A 7,872-nucleotide genomic window follows, 5' to 3' on the forward strand; every position below is an offset into this window, starting at 1 on the left:
GATGTAGCCTGCGGGGGGACCCCTTTGTGCGCCCAGGGGAGCAGGACGCACACAAGGCACGGCCGGCGGGGAAGGCGGAGACCGAGGGGCCGGGAGCGCCGGCAGGTAACGTATCCCGGACCCGGACCCGGACCGGGCTTTGTGCGGGTGGGGGAGGGGACGCGGGGGTGCGATCGCCGGGCAGCCCTTCTGGGGCTCCAGTCGCCCCGCTCCTCCGCCCCGAGGCCGGCGCGCAGGAAGCGCATGTGGGTGTTTAGCGCCAAGAGCGAAAGAGAAACTTCTGCGTAACTGACTAGAGGAGGCTCCTCCCGGGAGGCCGAGAGGATGGAGGAACACCCACCCCCCACCCCGCCCCGCAGCCTCCCGCCGCCCTGCCTCCGTCCATCCCCCACTACCCCCGGGCGCCCGGGACTTGGGAGTCCTCCCTTCCCACCCTGTGCCCCCTCCCGCGGGATCTGCCCTTTTCCGCCCCCGCCTCGCGGAAGGATGGGCTGGCGAGGATTTTGGGGGACTTCCTGGGCTGCGGAGACCAGCTCTGAACCCTCCCCTTTCCGCTGCCGGGAGCCGGGGAAGCTCGCTCCGGAGCCTCCCCGCACGTGGCAGGCAGGCAGGCAGAGAACTCGCGGTGCCTTCTAGGAAATTGCAATCGATTTGTACTGCAGTTTCACTAATTGGGAGTTCAAAATTAAACTTTAATAAAGCATTTGTGTCGTCTCGTCTAATTGTGAAAGCTTCCATCCGTCCTGGTAGATAGACTTTTAAGTCTCAAGTTAATGGCGCTAAGCTAGATTTCCCCCCCAAGTACAATTCCGTCAGCCGGCGTCGGCGCAGCTGGATTTCCGTAAGGTGCAGATGTTGCTAATGGCAGCTTAAGCACGGATGGGCAGATAGCAGACGGAATGCAACATGTTGCCATATGGTTCTTTTAGCCTTTCACCTCCAGGGATGTCAATCACATATATTCCGGGAGGAACTTAATGACTGTCTGAACGGTAAAATAAATTACCTGGTACAATTTATATCCCTTGACCTGGTACGTTATAACAACAGGACGATAACATTTCACCGTTTCTGTGGTATAAATTGAACCACAGAGCCACATTTCAAATTCTATAACACCTCTTTACAGTTTGAGGGGCTCTGTCAATCATTCTGGCTTAAAATCTGTTTCTGTGTTGCCTTCCTCTTCTCACCTCTGGGTGATACAAAGTTTGTAAAGTTTAGCAAAACTGTTGTCTTGGATATTGCCAATCAGCCCTCCAAATAGTAATCAATGAGGGTGTGGAAAAATGGAAAATATGATTTTCAGAGCTAGTTACTTAAGAGTAGCAATCTTAGGAACACCATACTTTTGAAACTCGCAATTAAAGGACTCGTATGAAAAGTGGTGTTGAGTTGTTTCAATATAACTCCTAAATCCATTCATTAACTATTTGAAATTTTGTGTATTTGTGTATTTTTTTCAATAACTTCAATCATTATTAAACTTTGGAAAGTAACTTACAGAAAAACCGTGCTTAGAAATATGAAATATAAGAAAAATAAGGAGGAAACCAATTTCTATACATGCACACACTACACACTACATGTGCACTTCAACTTGAATCCTGTATGTGATGTACTGGTCATTTGTTCCCCCCCACACCCCACCCCCCAATATGTCAGTGACAGCATACTGAAGTCTCTGTTCAGACCCTCGTGGGATGATTCTGTAATATTTCACAGGTCTTATTTTTACAAACCCTGGTGACTAATATATTTAATTTATTGCCTCTAATTTCAGATGATAAACATGGTTGTCCTTTACTGTATCCCTCCTTTTTCCTTCACTAATGCAGAGAGGCAACACTGAGAAACAAGAAACTTGGGTAAAAAAAGTAAAATAACTCACTATAACATTTTTTACGTTTACCTGAAAGCTATAGACATATTATCTTTTAAAAGACTTTGCTTACAACAATATGCAAACCATATTAATTCATGTGAACTGATGGATTAGCAAAATACAAAGTAGACATGAACAGTCTTATAAAGTATATATTTTCAGTCATGTCAAGTTTCAGAAAGTTAACATTTTGAAAGTTTGTCTATACCTCATGTCCTTTCAGGGCTGTTTTCAAATTACCATATAATGTTTCTCCATTTTTCTCCTTTTGTGATGGCTGGTAATTTGTTACTTAGTGCTTGAGTTAATGCAATAAGTTTGATATTATTGTCAAATAATATAAGATGATTTGTGTCTTTATATAGCAGGAAACTCTTATACAGAACACACTAAGATATGTGTGAGTTATGGCAACCTTTTCTGGAGGCTGTTTTTGGTAATCTTGTAATGGCTGAGATTGTATTTCTGTGACATCAACACTCAATGAGTTTTAACCTTGATCAGTAGTGAGCTTGTCAATAATGACTCCATCTCCATGACTTCTGAATAGACAGTAAGTGCGCCCTTCAATCAGTCACACAGAACTTGTCTTATAAAGTTGTTATCGTCATGAACAGATATTGCAGCCTTTTGTTAGGCCCTAAGAGTATTAATGTGTTCCTCCTTCAAAAGCCAGGCTAAAGTCCTGCTATGCTTCGTTTCAGAATTCAAGTCCATTAGTCAATAAAATCCTAAGTGGCACTATTTGTTTTTGCTCAAGTTATAACATTACATATAGTTCATGAGTAATTTGGGCCCTTTTATAGACAAACTATGTATGTTTTTGGTATATATATATATATATATATATATATATATAAATATATATATACAATCAAGATATGTATCTTGCATCATGACTTTATTTTAAATGAAGATTTGATGGATTTCCATTGTTACTCTAAATGAGGTGGCTGGCTGCCAAGGCAATCCTATAGCTGGAAAGTGCTAGCATTATTATCTATACGGGGACTGCTTTCTTTCTTTTCTTTTTTTTTTTTTAGCTCTCAACCTCACTTCTCCCTTTCAATATTATCTTGCCTTTCATATTGCTAATCTGATAGTTTGGATATGAAAACTTTTGAGAATGTGTTTGTATTGGCCAAGAAGATTTTTACCAGTGTTTTTTTGGTTGCTTTCTGATATACAGCCTTTATCTTGAGCTGGTATGTTTATTTTTACTGAAAAAATGAGAAATACTTTTAGGACACGGTATATTCCCCATGTTCTAAGTAATTTTAATTGTGATGCAATCCTAGATGCTTTCTTCTTATTATTATTTTTAATTCACGAATGTATTTTAAAACACTTAAAATAGGACAGATTTATGCATTTCTCAAGGTAACATGGAACAGGTTATGAATAGGCATCAGGCCTGTAATAGAACTTCATTCCAGTGAGTGGGGGAGGGGAGGAGAGCCAGCAGGAAAGAGTATATAATCCCACTGCACTGGCCCTGTTTGCTTCTCAAATTTAAACCCATGTTGCTGCATTGGAAACTTGTTTCTCTCTTTTATAGCATTTCATTTTTAAAGAATTTTTAAAAACTGTCAATCTGTAAATATGTAACCAGCCAAGCAGAAAACAGTCTTTTATTCTCAGCTATATATACAGCTTTGTTTTTATCTGGGTTAGAGTGAGTGCCATGTAAATACCACATAAAATTTTGATTTGATTTTCTCTACTTTGAAGATTGACAGGGGCTTCTTTAATCTTGTTCTATTCATGTTCTGTATTCAGATATTGAAACACAGTATTTTATACATTTATAAGATTATGTTTGCATTTATTTAATTTATGTCTCGTTTTCTTTCTTTCTTTCTTTTTTTAAAAGCATGTAGCCTGGAATGTTTGTTCTACTTTTTTTTTCTTCACATCATTACTCTGGTACTGCTTGATGTAACTTGATTAGCTCCCTCCCCAGTCATGATTGGTAATTAAAATAGGCATTAAAATTAGTCACTTAGCAATTTTGCTGTTCAATTGGCAATTAAATTACTTAATTGCAATTAAAGTCCTAATTTTAATTGGCAAAATGATAGATGTAGATTTAAGATAATATGTATAAATACTTTAATAAGTGTCTATATAAGGATTACTTAATTACTTAACTTCAAGTTTATGCTGTTAACTTTAGAACTTTTAAGTGAGCAATGAAATTTATATTACATGTATTCAAAGGATATGGTAATTAGATTTATTGCTTATCACTATAAGGGTCCTTGCTGTAAGTTACTTTTGTGGTATTAAAGTTATAGGCTTGGTAATTGCAGGATTATGATGAGAAAATGGCATATATTTGTCATAATATATCAGTATTGTATCTTTATTTTTTATTAAATTAAGAGGTTTCTATCAACCAGTTAGTTTGAGGGAAAAAATCAAAAGTGGTTATTTTATCATTAAAGGTAGAGCAAAAACTAGCCAAACTGAGGTATACACATAAAAACTGTTGCAAAGTGTATGTATTTCATCTACTTAAAGAAAATGCTATATAATACTGTGATGGTTACTAATGTTAATAGCTACTTTTAAAATTTCAAGTATCCTGGATATTTTCTTAGCATATAGCAACTTATGTTCAGAATCTTTAAAATGTCTTTTAGGACTTTGTACATTGTAATGACCTCCATGTTTACTGAAATTAGCAATGAAATCTAAAACCAAAGTTACATTTCCTTGCTTAATAAAAAAAAAATGTGTTACAGATGAAAATATTGATGGTTGCCAGGGGCTGGGAGGAGGGGAACAGGGAGAGTCATTGTTTAATGGGTATACAATTTCAGTTTTATAAGATGAAGAGTTATTGGAAGGGATGGTGATGATGAGTGCACAACAGTGTGAATGTAGTTAACACCACTGAACTGTACAATTAAAAGTGGTTAAGATGGTAAAGATGATAACATTTTGTTATGTGTATTTTATCACAATAAAAAAGAAAATATGAAATGGTTAAAAGTGAATATTTAGGCAATGATTACCCAGAGTCAAACATTAGAGAAAAGGAAGGATTTTTATTATGCAAAATACTTTTTGAGTGGCATGAGGTTTCACCATATATTCAGTTTTACAATTTTAATTTACAAATAGATGATTCTAGAAAACAGTCCTCTTCTGCACATCTAGAACTGGGTTCTGAATCAAAGTAAGAAAGAATTTTGAAAGTCTTTGCATTAAGTGGTTTTTGATGAAAATGGGCCAAGTAAAATTGAGTAAAAGCACAACTACCCAAAATGTGCATGCCAGCTAAGCAATTGACATGTTCTCTAAACATCTTATAGCAAAGGAGCAAATTATTGGTTGATTAATATCCTATTAAGTCAAATGAAGTGGCAAAAGCAAAAAAAAAAAAAAACCTAAAAAACAAAACAAAACAAAAAACCCCAAAACCAAACCCCTTAATATTAAAAATGGATTTTGCATTTTCAGAAACAGATTTTTTCAAAAAATTTTTCCTTCAATCAATAAAGTAAAACTTCCTGCCAAATGGGAATAATGCCAAGAATGTGTTTGTCTAAATATAACTTAAAATGTATATCTCATTTTTATGCTTAAAATAGGTTCCATTAAGTAATTTTTTTATGACATATCCTAGAGTTACCTTGATTCTTACAACGTAAGAGTTATGTATATTCACCATATCTGAATTGTAAGGGCTAGTCTGAGTTCATTTTGGGAGACTAGTGAAATAAAGGCCCCCTTGCCAAGCATTAAGATAGAAAATCCTAAGGGATTACATTCATGTTTGCTTTCTAAATTATACCAAAAGCTCAATTTTATTAAGTATAATCTACCTAGCCTTGGTTTAGATGTGCATGTATGTATTATTTATGTTGATTTTTCATATTTTTCTACTTTGGTTGAGATGTGAATGTATATATTATATTGATTTTTTATAAAAATATTTTTCCATACATGTGCCAATATATCCTGCTTAATATTGGTTACTATGATAACATATAATATCATAATATTACTTTCCTAAATGCTTTACTGAGGTCTTCTAAATAGTAGCATATGTTGATAGGAATAATAATTTTAAATTTTATTGGATTAAAAAAAGGAGCTACTTAGGGGTAGGACCAACTTTTACTCCCATTTATTTTAAATTGTTAAGAAAATAGACCACCAATTGGGGATAACTGTAAATGGCAATAATTTAAAGTTATATCAGATTCTGGGCCCTAAAAAGCATTATTGTTATTTTAATTGAGTTATGAAATAGTTTCTTTTCAAGAATCTATGTTCAAGAATCTTGAAGGGTTGCAGTCATATAAATGCACAATTTCAGTTCCTTTTAGCCTAAAGCATAATTTTTAACATTTTCTAAAAGGTGGTTCAGTTGTACATTTTGATTCCATTATATGTGTAATTAAACCTGTATGCACAAAAGCATTTTCTTATGTTCTAGCAAATATACCCACAGGAATCCTCTTCTAAACTATAATTTATTTAAACATGTAATCATAGGATTTTAAAAACATGCTTTCATTTTTCCAAACTGTATGCCAATTTGAACTGCTTTGTGATAAAATGAGAGATTTTTATTACCATTTTGATTTCTCCCCCCACCCCTCCCCGTGACCTAACAGTGAGTTAAACATGAGCAGGAGGAAATAAAGAATATCTATTGTGAACCTAACTCCATGTGTTAAACTCTTTCCCTTTTCCAGACAAATGGAAGAGAATCACAGATTTGTAAATATTTATGAATTCCAGCACAATATGAATATTGGGGCCTGCAGCATGCTCTCCTGGGGATTGGCCTAAGTAGTTATAGCTCTCTCTCTCTCTCTCTCTCTCTCTCTCTCTCTCTCTCTGTTTTATCCTCCTGAACGTTGTGGAGTCAGGCCCCCTACTGACAGAATCAGTCAATTACAGTCGTGGGCGGTTCTACTGACACTTTCATCAGAACCTGGTGGGGACACAGGAATTTGGAGTTTTGAGCCTAGTCCTCCTCTACACTTTCTGAAGCCTGTGCTGGATCCTTCCACCCCAGCACATCCGACCCGTACCCAAAATGCCAGCTCTAGGAGTAGCTTAGCCAATAATTGGTTTAAGTGAGTATTTCAGTCTTGCATCTGGTGTGTCTAAGAAGTATAGCTTCCCAGGAACTAGTTCTCTTCCCAGAGAACTCTTAAACGGATTGTAGTACAGAAGGAAATAAGCCCACCTTTTCTCTCATTTGAATGTTCCATTTAATCACGCCATTCCAAGTCATTAATAATTATTATATTAAGCTGCTGTGAGAACTGCCTCTCCATCTTGGGTGCATTAAGACTTGGGCAAAGTCTATAGTATAAAGGAGCCAGACTCCACAGGTTGCTGGTATAGAGTAACGAATCACAGTGTGTGTTCCTCGGAGCTCACTTGAAGAACTCCAGAACACTTTCCCACTCTCTGGGAGAAAATTCTCGCGTTGTCCCCAGACTCAACCCAGGGCGATGGGAGTGTTTTTTTAACCGCAACAAGGGTGGAGGAGCTGCGGAGGAACTCTATCTACTTACGTATGCCTATTTGTGTATGAAGGGTAATGGTTCTTCCAGCCCCCGCTTTCCTAGGAATACATTAAAAAATAATAACCGCCACCCCAGCAAGGCTGTGCTTGAGTTTCCGTCTGCCTGAAATAGCGGCCGGGAGCCTGGCCCGCCGCTGGGATCAAGGCAAGCTCCCCTTGGGCGCGCCCTGCTCCCTGGCGGAAGGGGAAGGGAACCCGGGAGGGCGCCACCGAGCTAGAGCTGCTATTTTGGGCCCAGCCGAGCGGGTGCGTCAATGCCTGCGCCCCTGCGTCACCGCCACCTCCACCCCTTTCCTTCTCCCCGGCTCTCCAAACTCTCACTTTTTCCCTTTCGTTCGCGTGCAATCGACTCTGCCCACGGGGCTCTGACGCTGCCGAGCTCATGCTAATAAGCTATTCTTCGCCCTCCCCTCCTAATCCCCCTACTCAC

The sequence above is a fragment of the Myotis lucifugus genome, unplaced genomic scaffold (assembly GCF_000147115.1).
Source record: "Myotis lucifugus unplaced genomic scaffold, Myoluc2.0 scaffold_89, whole genome shotgun sequence".
In the NCBI taxonomy this organism is placed as follows: domain Eukaryota; kingdom Metazoa; phylum Chordata; class Mammalia; order Chiroptera; family Vespertilionidae; genus Myotis; species Myotis lucifugus.